The sequence below is a fragment of the Palaemon carinicauda genome, unplaced genomic scaffold (genome assembly GCF_036898095.1).
Source record: "Palaemon carinicauda isolate YSFRI2023 unplaced genomic scaffold, ASM3689809v2 scaffold27, whole genome shotgun sequence".
NCBI lineage: Eukaryota > Metazoa > Arthropoda > Malacostraca > Decapoda > Palaemonidae > Palaemon > Palaemon carinicauda.
In genome coordinates, this window is record NW_027170351.1 from 15689 (window position 1) to 34467 (window position 18779).

The following is an 18779-nucleotide window of genomic DNA, read 5'->3' on the forward strand; positions in this document are numbered from 1 at the left end:
ACTCTCTTAGACACCAACACTTCCGTCTAAGGGAAGGGTCGGCCATTTAAAGGTGAAAGAGAGTTCATACTCTCTTCGTCACCATAATTAATCAAATTAATTCCAAAAGCTAGCTAAGCTAATAATAAAACTTCCTGAATAGCGAAAGCTGAAATCTTAGAGCAATACTTCACCAAAAACCGTGAACAAGACTCCAAAATTATAAGCGTATCCATGAACGTCTTGCCGGAAGCACGACAGAGGAAAAATTGAAGTGGTGTCAACAAGAAGTACTGCAGTACCTGGCCACAGGTGGCGCTTGTGAGTACACCCCCCTCTTGTATAGCGATCGCTGGCGTATCCCTTCCGTAGAATTCTGTCGGGCAACGGAGTTGACAGCTACATGATTATCGGGTAAGTTTAATATTGAAAATTTACATTTAATAGAAGACTGGCAAGAGAAAATCATTCTTACTAATGAATATTCTTCTATAAAGGTCTCATTACTGTATAATACATTCTACCTCAAGTTGAAAAACATCCATACTTGTTTTAAATACTATAAAAGAGCTGTTTAGTTAAAAGATTCTCCCTCTTCAGGTCATTATACCAATCAAGATGGTCAACAATCGCTTTATTATCAAGATTTTGAGCATAGCTGATCAGTGTACACATAAGCCTAAAATGCAAATAGGATTGATAAATATATATATAAAAAACTCAAAACATTTAATATGGGTAAGCAATAATTATAATAAGTAAAAAGTAAACTTTTTGTTTCTTTTTTAAATGCTTGAAAAATACATTCGACTTTAATTGGGATTTGAAACTCCATATGAAAGGATATCCAAATAATTGAATCTCTCATAAATGAAGTAGTAGCACTATCAATGCATTACTTGCTGTTGTACAGTATCTTTTTGGCCACTAGCTGCCCTTTCATTTTAATCTTCACCTATATATGGGTGATGAATGAACTCCCAGGACCCATTGCTTGAGCCTTATATCCAAAATTCTTGTTGGTCCGTAAACAAAATACAAACCACGCTACTTAATATGGGTATTACTTTCGGCGTAGCTGAAATGACGAGCCATTAGAATTTTAACGAGGGTTTACTAGGGTAGGGAGGGGTAGCTAGCTACCCCTCCCCCCCTCACACCTGTGACTAGCTCACTTTGCTTTTGGTTCGGGTGATGAACAAACGTGTCTGCTCCCACCCTCACTTATTGACAGCCTTGATCTTGTTTTGCTTTTTCTTTTCAGTGTGCTTGGAAGTTGATTTTAGTTTTGAGGCAGATACCAACGTCTGACATCTGAAAGTATAAACAATATTAGACAAATAATTTAAAAAGAAAACAAACTGAATATCAATCTCGCTTCAACCAATTTAACATCATTAATGATATACTAACACAAGAGGTAGTTTTTTTAGCAAGTGTCAAAATAGTCCTTTCTCTCCTGTTTAGATTGAAATTATAAAACTTTATAAGGAAAACTTATCTAAAAGTATTTTTATAAAGCTTTCTCAATACCTACATCTTGCTTTCTATTCAGAATTGATCCAAACTACAAAAAATTATTTCATACTATAATTATCTTTTTAATCTACTGTAGCTTAATTTATAAAGAAAACTTCTGAGTAATTCTAAAAGCAAATAAAACTAGCACTCTGGAAATAACCAATTCACTGAATTCTGTATTAAATTCTGAACAGCAGAACTACCAAGTATAGAATATCTATTGATTAAATTATTGATATTTAGGATAATATAAAAAATAGCAACAGGCAGAAATTAAGCAATTTTATCATCCAAGGAGGTCCAGAAATAGTAAATATATTGACTAGGGGACATTAATGAAAAGGAAAATAAAAATATATCGACACAATCAAATATATTTGCAGGCACATTTCAAATTCATTCTTGGTGAAGGAAAATCTTATCAACGAACTATAGTCAATTTCTTTTAGCGAGGCAGATTTGCACCGACTCGCAGCAGTGCCCCTTTAGCTCGGAAAAGTTTCCTGATCGCTGATTGGTTGGACGAGATAATTCTAACCAATCAGCGATCAGGAAACTTTTCCGAGCTAAAAGGGCACCGCTGCGAGTCGGTGCAAATCTGCCTCGCTAAAAGAAATGGACTATAGGACAACTGTAATCTCACTCCTCTCTTACTGAACCCTATTATTATTATTATTATTATTATTATTACTTGCTAAACTACAACCCTAGTTGGATAAGCAAGATGCTAATTTATAAACCCAAGTCCTCCGATAGGGAAGATAGCCCAGTGCAGAAAAGAAATAATGAAATAAATAAACTACAAGATAAGTAATTAACAATTGAAATAAAATATCTTAAGAACAGTAACATTGAAATAAATCTTTCATATATAAACTATAAAAACTAAAAAAAAAAAAAAAAAAGAAAAAAAAAATGGGGAAGAGAAATAAGACAGAATAGTGTGCCCGAGTGTACCCTCAAGCAAGAGAACTCTAACCTAGGATAGTGGAAGGCCTTGGTACAGAGGCTATGGCACTACTCAAGACTAGAGAACATTGGTTTGATTTCGGAGTGTCCTTCTCCTAAAAGAGCAGCTTACCATGGCTAAAGAGTCTCTTCTACCCTTACCAAGAGGAGAGTAGCCACTGCACAATTACACTGCAGTAGTTAAACCATTGAGCAAAGAAGAATAGTTTTAAAAATTTCTAGAAAGCCTAAAGGCTTGATTACTAGTTCTAATTATTACCAAGATTGAATTTAAAATAAAAAAAACTTTCCTGATAAAAATTATAAAAATTAGCTACTGAAGAACAGTGACTTTCAGAAGGTCCTCAAAGACATCTGGTGATACAAACAAATCCAAAATACATACATATACCAAGGCACTTCCCCCAATTTTGGGGGATAGCCGACATCAACAAATGAAACAAAAACCAAAAAGGGGACCTCTACTCTCTACGTTCCTCCCAGCCTGATAAGGGACTCAACCGAGTTCAGCTGGTACTGCTAGGGTGTCACAGCCCAACCTCCCCCGTTATCCACCACAGATGAAGCTTCATAATGCTGAATCCCCTACTGCTGCTACCTCCGCGGTCATCTAAGGCACCGGAGGAAGCAGCAGGGCCTACCGGAACTGCGTCACAATCGCTCGCCATTCGTTCCTATTTCTAGCACGCTCTCTTGCCTGTCTCACATCTATCCTCAAATCCAAAATGAAATCATAAAATCTCAGTTATTCTATCAAAACCTCATAATGAAGTACTGTAATCAAACAATATGTAATTCAATACAGTAAGCAAGACAACACTTACAATACGAAATGTGACTATTTGTTGACCTTTGTTGCTACGAATGGACCCAGGGTGTAGCAGTACTCGTAAAGAGACTGGACATCTTTGAGATAGAATGATGCGAACACTGACTTGTTTCTCCAATAGGTTGCATCCATAACACTCTGCAGAGAACGGTTCTGTTTGAAGGCCACTGAAGTAGCCACAGCTCTCACTTCATGTGTCCTTACCTTCAGCAAAGCAAGGTCTTCTTCCTTCAGATGAGAATTTGCTTCTCTAATCAGAAGCCTGATGTAGTAAGAAACTGAGTTCTTAGACATTGGTAGAGAAGGCTTCTTGATAGCACACCATAAGGCTTCTGATTGTCCTCGTAATGGTTTTGACCTTCTTAAATAGTACTTAAGAGCTCTAACAGGGCAAAGTACTCTCTCTAGTTCGTTCCCCACCATGTTGGACAGGTTTGGGATCTCGAACGACTTAGGGCAAGGACGGGAAGGAAGCTCGTTTTAGCCAAAAAAAAACGAGCCGCAAGGAACATGTAGCCGTTTCAGATGTGAAACCTATGTTCCTGCTGAAGGCGTGGATCTCACTTACTCTTTTACCTGTTGCTAAGCACACGAGGAAAAGAGTTTCTAATGTGAGGTCCTTAAAAGAGGCTGATTGGAACGGTTCAAATCCTGATGACATTAGGAACCTTAGGACCACGTCTAGATTCCAGCCTGGAGTGGACAACCGACGTTCCTTTGAGGTCTCAAAAGACCTAAGGAGGTCCTGTAGATCTTTGTTGGAGGAAAGATCCAAGCCTCTGTGGCGGAAAACCGCTGCCAACATACTTCTGTAACCCTTGATCGTAGGAGCTGATAGGGATTTTACGTTCCTTAGATGTAACAGGAAGTCAGCAATCTGGGTTACAGTGGTACTGGTTGAGGAAAACTGCATTGGCCTTGCACCAGCTTCGGAAGACTTCCCATTAAGACTGATAGACTCTGAGAGTGGATGTCGTCCTTGCTCTGGCAATCGTTCTGGCTGCCTCCTTCGAAAAGCCTCCTTCGAAAAGCCTCTAGTTCTTGAGAGACTTTCGATAGTCTGAAGGCAGTCAGACGAAGAGCGTGGAGGTTTGGGTGTACCTTCTTTACGTGAGGTTGACGCAGAAGGTCCACTCTAGGAGGAAGAGTCCTGGGAAACGTCGACCAGCCATTGCAGTACCTCGGTGAACCCTTCTCTCGCGGGTCAGAGGGGAGCAACCAACGTCAACCGTGTCCCTTTGTGAGAGGCGAACTTCTGAAGTACCCTGTTGACAATCTTGAACGGCGGGAATGCATACAGGTTGAGATGGGACCAATCCAGCAGAAAGGCATCCACGCGAACTGCTGTTGGGTCTGGAATCGGAGAACAATACAAGAGGAGCTTCTTGGTCATCGAGGTAGCGAATAGAACTATGGTTGGCAGACCCCACAGGGCCCAAAGTCTGCTGCAAACATTCTTGTGAAGGGTCCACTCTGTGGGGAAGACCTGACCCTTACGGCTGAGGCGATCTGCCATGACATTCATATCGCCCTGAATGAGCCTCGTTACCAGCGTGAGCTTTCGATCTTTGACCAAATGAGGAGGTCCCTTGCGATCTTGAACAACTTCCTCGAATGAGTCCCTCTCTGCTTGGAGATGTAAGCCAAGGCTGTGGTGTAGTCGGAGTTCACCTCCACCACCTTGTAAGCTGGAGGGACTTGAAGTTTATCAAGGCCAGATGAACTGCCAACAACTCCTTGCAATAGAGGTGAAGTGTCCTTTGCTCCTGATTCCATGTTCCCGAGCATTCCTGTCCGTCCAGTGTCGCACCCCAGCCCGTGTCCGATGCGTCCGAGAAGAGACGGTGGTCGGGGGTCTGAACAGCCAAAGGTAGACCTTCCTTGAGAAGAATGCTGTTCTTCCACCACGTTAGAGTAGACCTCATCTCTTCGGAAACAGGAACTGAGCCCGTCTCTAGCGTCATGTCCTTTATCCAGTGAGCAGCTAGATGATACTGAAGGGGGCGGAGGTGGAGTCTCCCTAACTCGATGAACAGGGTCAGCGATGAAAGTGTCCCTGTTAGACTCATCCCCTGCCTGACTAAGCATCGGTTCCTTCTCAGCATGCTCTGGATGCATTCTAGGGCTTGGAAGATCCTTGGGGCCGACGGACAAGTCCAAAAAGCTCGACTCTGAAGATCCATACCCAAGGAAACAATGGTCTGGGATGGAACGAGCTGAGACTCCTCAAAATTGACCAGGAGGCCCAGTTCCTTGGTCAGATCCATAGTCCATTTGAAAATCTCCAGACAGCGACGACTTGTGGGAGCTCTTAAAAGCCAGTCGTCTGACGGAGCCGGACACAAGATCATGATACTGCTGCACAGTCTGAAAACTGACAATCATGGGCAAGCGAGGAAGTACAGTGACAACCCGAATCTGTCTAGACTATCTGGGTCGTACAGACAACTCCTTAACGGGTTGCTGAGGTTGCCGCACTGCGTCACAACAAGTCCCTTCTGTTGGTTGTTGAACGTCTTCCCCGTGACACATTGACTCCGTAAACAAAAATCCTCTAACAAGGACTAAGCTTGGACTGCATGTCATGCAACACAGCTCAAGGTCTATGGGAGCAGGTGTGGTAACAGACGGGATTAGCGGCTGAAGTGAAACCATTACCTTCCCTGTAAGCATGTTATGCTTAAATAAAAGTCCATAAGAGGTTATGCAGCTAAAGGCTCCCTCCAAATGACAAAGTCCTCAAGGGAATATCAGAAGGAGGGAGAAAAGAACTTTCTCATCTACAGGGACCTTATCCTAGAAAAGCTAAGTTCTCTGAGTGAGGGTTCACTGGTGCAAAAGCAGCAGACTAGAAGGCAATGTTATGAAACTGCTTGACAGTCTAGTGAGTTGGCAACAACCCAAGATATGTTGAGAAGCATGCGGTAAGGTATGCAGAGCATGATGAATGCAGAGTATGCTGTATGCAGAGCATGCTGTATGTAGAGCATGTTGTATGCATAGCATGCTGAAAGCAGAGCATGCTGTATGCAGAGCATGTTGTATGCAGAGCATGCTGAATGCAGAGCATGCTGAATGCTGAGCATGTAGTAAGCAGAGCCTGCTGTAAGCAGAGCCTGCTGTAAGGAAAGCAGAGCGTGTGCATGGCGTTTAACATTTCTCAGAAATTCCATGACCAGTGCTAGAGTGCTTTATGCATGCTTGCATGGGATTTAAAAATCAACATAATGTTTACCTTACATTCATAACTCATGATTCATATTGTTGCCATGGTTAGAAAATGGAGGTAAGGTATGCTGAACAGCAGAGTCAGAACGAGCTGGAACAACAACAGTGGAAGGTGCAGAATCAGGGTGCACGGGTTGAGCTCGGTGCAGCAGCTGAGGAGACTGACTCACAGGTGGAAGAGGTTGTACCTCCACCGAGAGTTGCACCACCGGTGGAGCAGCCAGGGGAGGAGGAGGAAGAGTGGGGTAATCCTCCTGATCCCAAACCGAAGGTTGCCTTAAAGAAGGCTGAGGCTGAACAACACTGGGAACAGCGAACACAGAAAGAGGTTCAACATCGTACGCCTGGCAGATGGTGCTGCGACTGGGTGCAGCGAGTGCAGGCGGGTTGAGCACAGGCTGAAAGGGTGCAGGGGAGGTGCAACACTCTCAGCCCGACACTCACACAACAGGTCCGAAAGCTGTGCTTGCATGGACTGTAGTAGAGTCTACAACATCGTACGCCTGGCAGATGGTGCTGCGACTGGGTGCAGCGAGTGCAGGCGGGTTGAGCACAGGCTGAACGGGTGCAGGGGAGGTGCAACACTCTCAGCCCGACACTCACACAACAGGTCCGAAAGCTGTGCTTGCATGGACTGTAGTAGAGTCTACAACATCGTACGCCTGGCAGATGGTGCTGCGACTGGGTGCAGCGAGTGCAGGCGGGTGCAGCACAGGCTGAACGGGTGCAGCCGGTTGGTGCACCACCGGTGCAGGCGGGTGCAGCACAGGCTGAACGGGTGCAGGCGGTTGGTGCACCACCGGTGCAGGAGGAGGAGGAGGTGCAACACTCTCAGCACGACACTCACGCATCAGGTCCGAAAGCTGTGCTTGCATGGACTGTAGTAGAGTCCACAACATCGTACGCCTGGCAGGTGGTACTGCGATCAGGCGGAGCGAGCATAGGGGGGGGGGAGTGTAGGCGCACTCTCAGCCCGACAAACTGATGACTGAGGAGAGACAGAGCTAACCCAATGACTGCATCCGGGTTGTTGAACTTTACTTCGTACGTCTGGCATAGGTCTGGATTTTACGTTTAAGAGGTCTTGAGACCTGAGACCAGCGTAACTCTGCCTTTATTTTCTCCTCTAAATCTCTTCTGCAGACGAGCAAAATAAGGGCTCAATCGTCTGCGGGTGGGAGTGACGGTCTCGGTAAGACACGCCCACAACCACCGAGGATACTTCTGTGCGCCGATCAAGGCCTGCCGAACCCTTATGCCCTTCGACATTGCTTCTCCCCTGGGCTTGGGAGCTTGCAAGAGGTCCCGGACTGGGAGGACGACTGGCGCGCACAAAAGTACCCTCACGCATAACACTGACATACTTTGCACTAATCACTTATCACTTTGATTTCTGTTTGCACTTATTTCACTGAACTCGAAACTTTAAGTGGTTTGTACCTGAAACACGCAATTCTATCCTTCTCAAAAGTTAGTAATTGCGAAAACAGAATTACAATGTAACAGAAAAATCTAATGAAAGAAAATTCAGTGGCTGGAAAGAGACTAAACACTAGATCACTCTAGAAACGTTTAGTTTCTTCCCCTAAAGAGACTAGGGATAAGAGCAAAACGATAACGACGTTACTCGTACGCCTGGCAGGCTTGAGGGAAACGTTTATCCTCTTTCTCCCTCCGTCTCTATCTCTCTCTCTCTCTCTCTCTCTCTCTCTCTCTTGACTTAGAACCTGAGAGAAGAGCCCAATCATATATATCGTTAAAACATATTATTGTTAAAGGAAAAAACTGAAATATTTCCCAAAAAGAAAAGTTCCTTATTAGGATCAAAACCATTAAGTTAAGAAAGAATGAACAAAACGCTAGAAACGGTTACTCTTTACTGCAATGTGAAACCGTGAACATTCTTTCTCTATCGTAACGATAGAGTGCAAGTTGAAACGTTCTGAACGTCAACAACTGCCGAGACAAACAAAACGTTAGTTCAACTTTGAAAAAATACGAGACTATCAAAGAAATTCTTTCAAAGACCTTAAAATAGCATAATATGTTAACAGGTAAAACCGAAATGACGGGCTCACGATAATTAACTTCGGTACCAAGAAAAGACCGCCTACTATTAGGAAGGTCGAATATAAACAAATATAAAAATTAATTTTAATAAGTTTATAATAAAAGGAAGCTAACTAAGTTAATATAGAAGTTTCCAGTAAAGCGACAGCCGAAATCAAAGAGAAATACTTCACCAAAGTCGTGAAAATACTCCAAGAACATAAGCGTATCCCAGAACGTCTTGTCAGAAGCACGACAGAGGAATAATTGAGGAGGTGTCAACAAGAAGTACTTGAGTACCTGGCCACAGGTGGCGCTGGTAAGAACACCCCCTTCTAGTATTGTGATAGCTGGCGTATCCCTCCATAGAATTCTGTCGGGCAACAGAGTTGACAGCTACATGATTATCGGGTAAGTTTAATATTGAAAAGTGACTATTTGTTGACCTTTGCTGCTGAAAATTGTAGGCACGCAAGTTAAATGATGCTTACCCTAGGACCAAATTTAAAAATTTGACTCGCATACAGTTTTTAGGAACCCATTAAGTTTTAAGTTGAGGACTTAGTGTAAAAATGGCTGTTGATGAGAGCTTACCAATACAGGGTCAGTGGCAGTAGTGAGAAATACACTTCTTGAGCTCTGTCCTTGTTGTTAGCTGCAACAGAGCAGTCAAAGGCCTCTAACATAGGCTTGTACTATTGTTCTTCCCTTACACACCATTCTGTAATACAATAGAAAAGGAATTAAGCTATCCAAGCATTATCATTTTTATCTGGTTATTATTATTATTATTATTATTATTATTATTATTATTATTATTATTATTATTATTACTAGCTAAGCTATAAACCTAGTTGGAGAAGCAAGATGCTATAAGCCCAAGGGCTCCAACAGGGAAAAATAGCCCAGTGAGGAAAGGATATAAGGAAATAAATAAATATAAATAATGAACAATTAAATAAAAATATTTTAAAAACAGTAACAACATTAAAACAAATTTCATATGTAAACTATAAAAAGAGACTTATATCAGCCTGTTCAACATAAAAACATTTGCTGCAAGCTTGAAATTTTATCCTACCCTCAACACAATAGCCTATACAGAACAGTCACTCAAAGTAACCTATAAGGTTACTTGTTTTTCTAGCCAATAACACATTTCCATTTGTGAAAAGAAAACACTTTCCAGATAATCAAAAACTAAAAGCAACTTACTTTATAAGGATTTCCATCCAGTACAAACAGATGCGATGTTTTACGAGTTCCTAAGGGAACTTTAAAGAAAGGGTCAGTGAGAGTCCCGAGACGCTACTTCTAGGCAAGTCTTGATAGCGTGCTGGGGCAGCCAGGAAAGAAAAGATACGGCTATTTCCATCGCATCGGCGTCATGATTAAAAGCCATTTTCATCTTGGGGTGACAGCAACCTTACCTGGAATATTGCTCAATTCAAATAAATCATCATAAAAAAAGCCCTTTCCCTAATAGTGTTACTTGAAAAATGCTAAAATTTTATCTAACTTCAGAGAAATTCATTGCTAGGCACCAAGACTTCATTCCAAAGTTACATAGTACATAAAATATATAAACAATTCCATTATTTTATAAATCAAGCAGTAGGCTATCACGCTGTTATCCATTCACAAAATATTTGTACAACCTTAGTGACTATTCTTAACAAAACCGACATAGCTTCAGTCGGGATAGAGCTACAGGCTTCAACCTGTACACAGTACTGAACAACTTTGAGATGAAAACACAGTTATCAAAACATAGCTTATGTTTTCGTTTATCACACTTCTGTACTTATATTTTCTCGTTATGCTATGTATAATACCATTATACCATTATCAGAGATAAGTATGTACTGTATTTTCTAATTTCATGAATAGAATTGCTCTTTTTGTTGCAGAGCTCGTCGCAAGATCACGTATATCGGCTTAACATGTCAAATTTGAAAGTATTTTGTATTTTTTATAACGACACAAAGATTTAGCTATTTATACGAAGCTGAAAGAAAACGGATTTTGACTTAGGAAAAATCTATTTTTGGGTGAGATAGCCATGTCGTCCTGATGGAAGGTTCTTCCGGCAGCTTCCTACTGTATAATATTTCTGCGAGTGATATTACAAGAGAATTATCGTCAGGTATCAAGGGGTTCTAACCCCCGGAACGACTATCCTAAGATATCGTGTATAATCAGGGACGTATCCGTAGATAACCATAGATATCTGCACCCCTAACAGACTTAACCCAGTTTAGGAATCTAAGAAGGATAGGTGAGGAGACTTTAAACGAGGGTTAAGCACCCATCCGCTAAGTAGCAGGGTGGGGGGTGGGAGTAGTAGCTACCCCGCTCACTTACACACCTGGGCTGTTAACCTACTTTGCTAGGAAGTAGGACTTCAAGAGGGACAGGTACTGGCTGGCAAATTTATATAAATAGCTACAGGTTTGTACTGTTAGGAAAAATACAAATGACTTCCAAATTTGTCATTTGTTCCGTCACTAAATAACAAACCAAAGCTATCTATATGGGATGAGACTTACCCTTGAGAAAGGTGGAAGTCTGTGCCAATTGGCTTTTTGGCTTTGAGCCAGGGTTTTCCCCTTTATGCGTTTTGCACTTAATTGGCGGAAACCCTACACCTCGCTAAACCCGTGCTATGCATGGTCCGCGGCCTACACAAGCTGTGTGCTCGTGACACTAGCAATGTGACAGTCTAGCTAAGAGTTCTTCCGAGCCATAGGTATCTTCAGAGGTCACCAAGACATTACCTAATATCCCATCGTTAGGGTATGGGGATGCAACAAGTATTAAAACAATGCTAGGTTACACTAGGGAAAATGATTTACCTGCAGATAGTTGAGGTCAGCTTTGCAGAGGACCCTGAATGCTGATTCCCCAAGGGAGGGAAAGATGAAGAAAAGAAAGAGCCAGCCATTCTTGAACAATCACCCCAGACTACTCCAGGATAACTTATGCCCTCAACCCTCTGCTACTTGTCCATCAAGGAGCTTGAGGTGTTAAACAACTCGTGCAGCCACCACAGGACCAATGGAAAAAGTTTCCATGTTCCCGTGGGTTACGTTTTGCAGGTAGTGGGTAGTGAAGGTCGTCTGATGCTTCCACATGCCCGCTTCTAGTACCTGCGCCACAGAGTAGTTTCATTTGAATGAAAGGGATGTTGCAATGCCCCTGACGTCATGAGCTCTCGGTCGATATGTTGGAAGAGGATAGGGATTCAGGGCCTTACGAATACAAACACAGATGGTGTTCTTCGTGATCCTTCTCTTGACATTCCTTGTGCTAACGAAGAGTGCTGACACTTGGGGGCCAGCTGCAGGTGTTCTTTTGACGTAATACCTCAAAACTTCTTACTGGGCATAGTAACAGTTGATCTGTGTCATCGGTTATGGTACGAAGACTCTCAATTTGGAAGAAATCAAATCTAGGATCTGCTACCCCTGAATTTTGAGACTTTGCAATGAAATCAGGAATGAAGCTGAGGATTACCTCTCCCCATTCCTTTGAATGGGCGATGTCTTAAGAAAGACCATGAAGTTCACAAACTCTTATGGCCAAAGCCAAAGCGAGTAGGAACACCCTCTTCAGAGTGAGGTGGCGATCTGTTACCTGGCGTAATGGTTCATAGGGGAGACTGAAGGACCCAAACCATGTTCCAAGCAGTTCTAACTTCCAACTAGGGACAGTAAACTCATAACTTCTATGAGGAGAGAAAGTTCCAACGATAAAGAAATATCTACAAATTTCAGCTTAAATACTAGACTCAAGGCTGAGTGGTAACCTTATACTGCTGAAACTGAGAGGAGCATTACCTCCGAAGGTGTAAAAGGAACTCTGCTATCATTTGAATAGTAACATCGAAGGGAGAGATACCCCTTCCACGACACCAACCATAGAAGACAGTCCACTTAGCTTGGTAGACCGAAGCTGATGAGTGTCGAAGGTGTTGCGAAAATCCTCTCAGAGTGAGGAGGTTCTGGATAGTCTCCAGGCGTCAAGTCATGGCAAAGCTACAGCATTGTGGAAGATGTTCCCATGGGGCTGCTTGAGTAGATCATGTCGTGGAGGGAGTTCTCTTGGGAGCTTTGTTAGGAGCTGCAGAAGGTCCGGGAGCCATTCTGCGTGATGCCATAGCAGAGCTATGAGGGTTATCGAGAGATTGGTGGATGCTCTGGTCTTGTTGAGAACTCTTCTCATCAGACAGAACGGGGGAAAGACCCAAACGTCGATGTTGTCCCACCGTTGCTGGAATGCATCTTGCCAGAGAGCCTGGGGATCCGAGACTGGGTAGCAGTAAAGCGGGAGCCTGAAATTCGGGGATGTTGCGAACAAGTCCATAGTCGGGGAACCCCACAAAGTCAGGACTTTATTAGCTGCTAGATGATTTAAAGACCACTCGGAGCCCAATTTCTGAGTCGCTCTGCTCAGGTTGTCTGCGAGCACATTCCTTTTGTCTGGAATGAAGCATGCTGATAGGGTCACCGAGTTGTCTTCTGACCATCTCAGAATCTCTAATGCTAGATGCTAGGGCCTGCGAAAAGGTACCGGCTTGTTTGTTGAAGTAAGCCACTACCAATGTGTTGTCGCTCATCAACACCACCGAGTGGCCTGCCGAGAACTGCTGGAACTGTTGGAGGGTTAAGAAGGCTGGCTTCATTTCTAAGAGATTTATGTGCTGGTACTTTTTGGACTCTGACCATAGGCCTGAGGCTGTGTGGTGCAGCATGTTGGCCCCCATCCTTCTTTTGATGCATCTGAGAAGAGCATCAAGTCTTAGGAGAGGACGAGAAGGTCGACACCCGTGCGGAGATTCTCGTCTGCCACCCACCATCTGAGGTCTGTCTGCTCTTCTAGTCCTACAGGAACTCGAATGTCCGGGGAATCGTTAGACTGATTCCAGCTGAACTTTAGCCTCCATTGGAGAGATAAGATACTGAGACAGCCCTTGGGATCTAGACAAACCAAGGATGATAGGTGCCCGAGGAGACATAACCACCTCTGGGCTGGGAGTTCTCGTCTGAGGAATGGTCTTACTACCTTCGTCAGCCTCACTACCCTGTCATCTGATGGGAAGACTTTCTGTTGATCAGTGTCGATGATAATATCTAAGTATACCAGTCGTTGAAAGGGAAGTAGTGACGACTTCTTGAGATTTTCCATGATTCCCAGATCTTATCAAAACTTATGAAGTTTGTCTCGGAGATGAAGAAGGGTTGCCATCGAGTCTGCTAGAATCAGCCAGTTGTCCAGATATCTCAGGAAATGGAAGCCAATTCTATGAGCTCAGGATGACACTAGGGCGAATATTTTCGTGAAAACTTGAGGTGCTGTGGAAAGACCGAAGCACAGCACCTTGATCTAGTATTTCTTGTTGTCTGGAATGATCCTTAGATACTTCCTTGAAGACGGGTGGATTGGGATCTGGAAGTATGCGTCTTTTAGGTCCAGTTTGCACCTGAAGTCCTGTGGTCTTACCGCTTGTTCGACTGTGTCTGCCGTCTCCATGCTGAACGGAGTTTGTTAGACAAACTTGTTCAGAGCTGAGAGGTCGATAACACCTTTTTCACAAGAAAGAGTCGACTGAAGAAGCCTGGGAGTCGCCGAGGACCTCCTGGAGAGCAGCCTTCTTCAACATGGTCTGGAATTCGGCCCGGAGAGCCAGCTCCTTTGCGGATCCCTTCGCATAGAAGCTTGATGGAACTGGATCCTTGGTCAGTGGAGGGAGAGATTGAGTGAATGAGACGCAATACCCTAAAGGAATCATGGAGACTGTCCAAGGTTTAACCTTAAGCTGCAGTCACCTTTGCCAGTGGCAATGCAGGTAACCACCACTGGTGGACAAATGGGAGGATGGCCCATCCTAGCGGGTGCAGTCTCGGCTGCTTTCTCTAGAACTCTTACCTCCACATGAGGGCTTGGAACCCTTTCGCTCTTTGGCTGGAAAAGGCTTCTACACCTTGTTGTCGTTGTAGCTGCTATCCTATTCGTTTATTCGTTAGCGGTTTTAGCTGTTTCTGTTGTTTCTTCTGCAGAGGAAGTGGTCTATAGGACGAGATGTTCGAGCCCTATGGAGGAGGGTGTCCTGCTTGAACTTTCTTCACCTCTCTGAAGCCCGGTCAACGTTTTCCTGCCTGAACAGAGGAATCATTCAGAGTAGAGTTTCTCAGTCTCGTTACTTCATTCTGGGGGAGCTGACGGCGGAATCTTTTTTTTTATTGAGTCCCTTCGCCGAAGGATCGTATTTGCCCAAAAGTTCACAACTTGGTGGGAAAGGAACTCAATGGTTTCATTTCCTGATAATAGAAAGGTCTATATCACCTTCCTCGAGGTCTTGCACCTGTCCTCGGTCCTTATGAGGTATCCCACTGATCCTAACCAGAGGTCTAGCCACAAAGTAGCCTGCATGGCGTACTTCGCTACTTTCTCCTGGTTAAGAATCTTCAATGCCGAGAACGAAACTCGAAGTCCTGATAGTCTCTCGAGGGAGATCCCTCTGGTAAGGGCCTCTATGGAGTGATCGAGAGGCAGGGGAGGAAGGGGCTCATTGGAGACCTCGTGATACTTCCTCTGCTGCACAAAAGGAGGTGGAAGATGTTTAAGGGAGGAGCAAGTGATCTGTGAGAACGCCTTCCGACAGGCACCGCTGAGGGGCCACCGCTGGATCAGATAACCCATTAATGATCCTCATGCAGGCCAAGACCTGCTAGAAGGCGTGCTCCAACTCCTCCTGCTCTGCCTCCAATAGCTTTGGACTAGCAGGTCTTGGGAGATGGTCGTCATCGTCGTTAAGTCATCCACCCACTAAATCTCCTCTCGAGGTGAGTCGACGTCGTCCCTCGAACAATGATGACGACCCTGCAAGGTTTGGAGAAGATCATTTGGATCCTTTTTGTGAAGGCCTTGAAGTCCTTGCCAGACTCTATGACAGTCTTGGCATCCTAGACCCCTTACGGGATGGAAAGAATTCCTCCAGGAGTGAAGGTCTTGCATGCTCTTCTGTATGTCCATCATTTGCTGAAGGAGCGACGTCCTCCAGTAAAGGTCTGGATAACGGTAGCTGCTTCGAGGGAACCACCTTGATAAGGGAGGGGCAGGAAGACCCAGCCAAAGAATGCTCTCCGAGAGAGGGAGAATCTTGGTTCGGGAGATGCTGGGGGCGCCTACCCCCGGAGGAGTGGGGATGACGATGCTCAGTCTCCGCCTGAATATCCGTACAGGAGTCAGTTTGATCCGAGAGGAATCCTGCGGTTTAGCTATTACTCATCTCCACTTAAGAGAGATGGAAGATGATGAGGGCACCTCAGGAGGGGGGAACGTAGACTTACGTCTAGAGTCAGCCGAAGATGAAGATGACTTCTCCAAAGGAATCCTTGGCATACTGGTGGACTGTAGAGGTGAGACACCTTCCACAAATGCCTGGTGAACTGCTTTGACCGGTGCATTGAACCAAGGTTTCTTGCCCACTGAGGAGCTGGCCGACAGATTCCCTGAGAGGATCGATGCTGAAGGTCTCTGAAAAGATGGAACCAGGTTCCTGCCTGGATCGACTGATGACTGGACAGGCAAGCGGTGCGAAGAGGCGGACGGCTGCTACCTTGATGGTTCCCACTTAAGGGTGAATGGAAAGGGCAGCTTACCCATCTAGGCTCCTTAAAGGCTGGTTCCTTCTGAAGGAGAGGTTGTCGGAAGTGGTCCTTCCAGGCGTGATGTCCTGGACACTTTGGCTGGGGAGCTGTGTTCTTGAGTCGACCTGTAAGAAACAGAAGACTTACGGTCTAGAGTTGGAGAACGGCGATCTAAGCCTGATGACTGTCATTTGTGAGCTGGTGAATGAGAGGGAAAACTCCTACAAGGAGCTGGCGAATGGCGGGTTGGCGAGTGCCGATGACTTGATGAGTGATGAGAAGCTCAAAGAGGAGAGTGTCAGGAAAATTGCTTTTAATCTGGAGATCTCCAACAGCCTGGCGAATGGCGAACGGCTGGTGAACGACCAGCCACAGGAGAACTAAGAACAGCTGGCGAATGACGAGCCACTGGCGATCGACGAGCAGCTGGGGAATGCCGAGAAGCTAAGGAACAACGAGCAGCTGGAGAACGACGAGAAACTGCCGAAAGTCTAGTAGTTGGTGATCGGTGAGTTACAGCCGAACGATAAGCTGCTGGTGAACGTCAACAAGGCAGGGAATGATGAGTCGTGGATGAGTGACAAGTAGCTGTAGAACTACGATCAGCTGATGAACAGTGGACTGCAAGTGATCGACAAGTGGTCGGAAAGCCTGAAGAATCTATGGCAGCTGACAAACCACAAACTACTGTCAAGTGACGAGAAGTTGAAGGGTGCCTATGGACAAACAAATACTTAGGGGCTGGCAAACGGCGAGTCCAATATAACAGATGAGGGTTGGGAACTAGAAGGCTGTCGGCGACTCTGATGTTATTCATCACGAGGTGAAGAGTGACGGTCTCTGGAAGAGGTCTGCAGTCAAGGTGACGAGTGACGAGGTACTCCACTGATGAGCGACGATCCTCCGGAGGGGATTGTCTGGCGAAGGAGATCGCAGTCTTTGGGTAAACCAAAGAGATGTTTTTTAGACGGAGGGGGAGGAGAACGTCTGAAGCGTTAAGGAGAACCACTCACTCTGGGAGCTCGTTGAGGGCAGCGAAGATCTTCCGAAGGGGAGGAATGCTAAGCAGGAACAGGAAGATGTCTAGAAGACATTTGGATCTGGGATTCTACGGGGGGATCTCACTCTAGGCGAGAGCGATACCCACCCACAAGAGGGACCTGCCTTGAACTTTGCTCTACCCCAGATGGAAGAATTGGCTCATCAAGGGGGGAGGGAGCAGTCTTTGGCAACAGCGGCCGCAGCGGAAGAAGAGGCAGGGTGGGAATCGTCAGCGGACACGGCAGACAAAACCTCAGGATCTTGTAAGCTCACACTCAGCAACAATAAGGGATCCACCTCTGAGGAAGTGTGATCGTTTCTGCTTCGAACCGAGTTGAAGTTCAAAAAACACGTTTATCTTCGGGAGCCGGTCAAATCCAGAGATGACCATACCTGGAAAACATCAGAAAAAGAGTACTGCAAGTCTCACTTAGGGAGAGGGGTGGGGCGGGGCCGCTTCACTAGGGGAAGCAGCACTATTCCTCGAGACCTGAGGTTGACCTGGAGTTAATTGGCGTACGTTTTTCTGCGATTGTTTCCCGGCGTAAACAGAATGAACAGGAGCTTTAGGAAGAGGTTGGGCGTGATCAGAGAAGTCCTAGATTTCTTAAACTTCGAGGAAGACCCTGAAGGTGAAGAATCCCTTTTGGACTTCTTATGTCGGGTCCCATACTTCTCCCACTGAGAGGCAGACCACTCTCGGCATTCAAGGCAGGTGTTGTCCTGGTCACCACGCCGCTCACAGCAGGCAGGACATAGCAGATGCTTATGACATAAACATCCCACAGGAGCAGCCATCAGGTCCCGGACAAGTCCGCATGTGGACGGCCAAGGAGAGAGCACACACACACTGAAAAGAAAGAGAAGAAAGCAATTAGTCAGTAATGGCAAGTCAATAAAGGTGAGGGGGGAAGAGGGGCAACGTACATTCTCCACTCAAGCCAAAAACAAAGTGGGCTCTCAGCCCCGGTGTGTGAGTGAGCGGGCTAGCTAGTAACCCTCCACCCACCCTCGCTAACTAGTGGGTGGGTGGTTAACGCTCGCATTCAGCTTCAATGAAAGTAATATCCCCTATGAAGAGCGTTGGTTTGTATTTAGTGACAGAACAAATGTAAATTGGTTTGCAAATATTAGGAAGACCTCAGGGGTAACATCTATGTATACAAAAATAAAAAGGATGGACACTACCTAACCTTACATAAATTACAACACCGAGCACAGCTTGACAAAGGCCTGCTTCCATCTCCATGGCTCACCTACTTAACCTGGCCTTGAAGGTATGGTTTCTGAATGAATTAAGTAAAATATTAGTCTATAATATAACAAATTTTTAAAGTACAGTAAATTATATTTACCATAACTATACAAACCTGAGTCCTTCAATAAGAGAATGTATAATTTAAGTAAAATTTTAACTACTGCACATCATTCCATAAACTACTGGCTTTTGGCTTTCCCTGGGGACTCCTTATTTGAGTGTGTAAGCACTCAAGAAATAAGGAGTCCCTGCA

General features: G+C 44.9%; 1 long non-coding RNA gene across 2 annotated transcripts in view; it reads right to left on the reverse strand.

Annotated features, from left to right (window-relative positions):
- Positions 1-1058: 1058 nt before the first annotated feature.
- Positions 1059-18779, reverse strand: part of LOC137636318 (uncharacterized) — a 37550-nt gene continuing 19829 nt past the window's right edge. Inside the window, exons 2-5 of one of the 2 annotated variants that reach the window (XR_011043064.1) lie at positions 18462-18554; positions 9791-10005; positions 9170-9296; positions 1059-1293 (exon numbers count right to left, since the gene is read on the reverse strand). This is a non-coding gene — a long non-coding RNA (uncharacterized lncRNA). The remainder of the gene's footprint in view (positions 1294-9169; positions 9297-9790; positions 10006-18461; positions 18555-18779) is intronic. The other variant, XR_011043063.1, reaches the window with a different exon arrangement.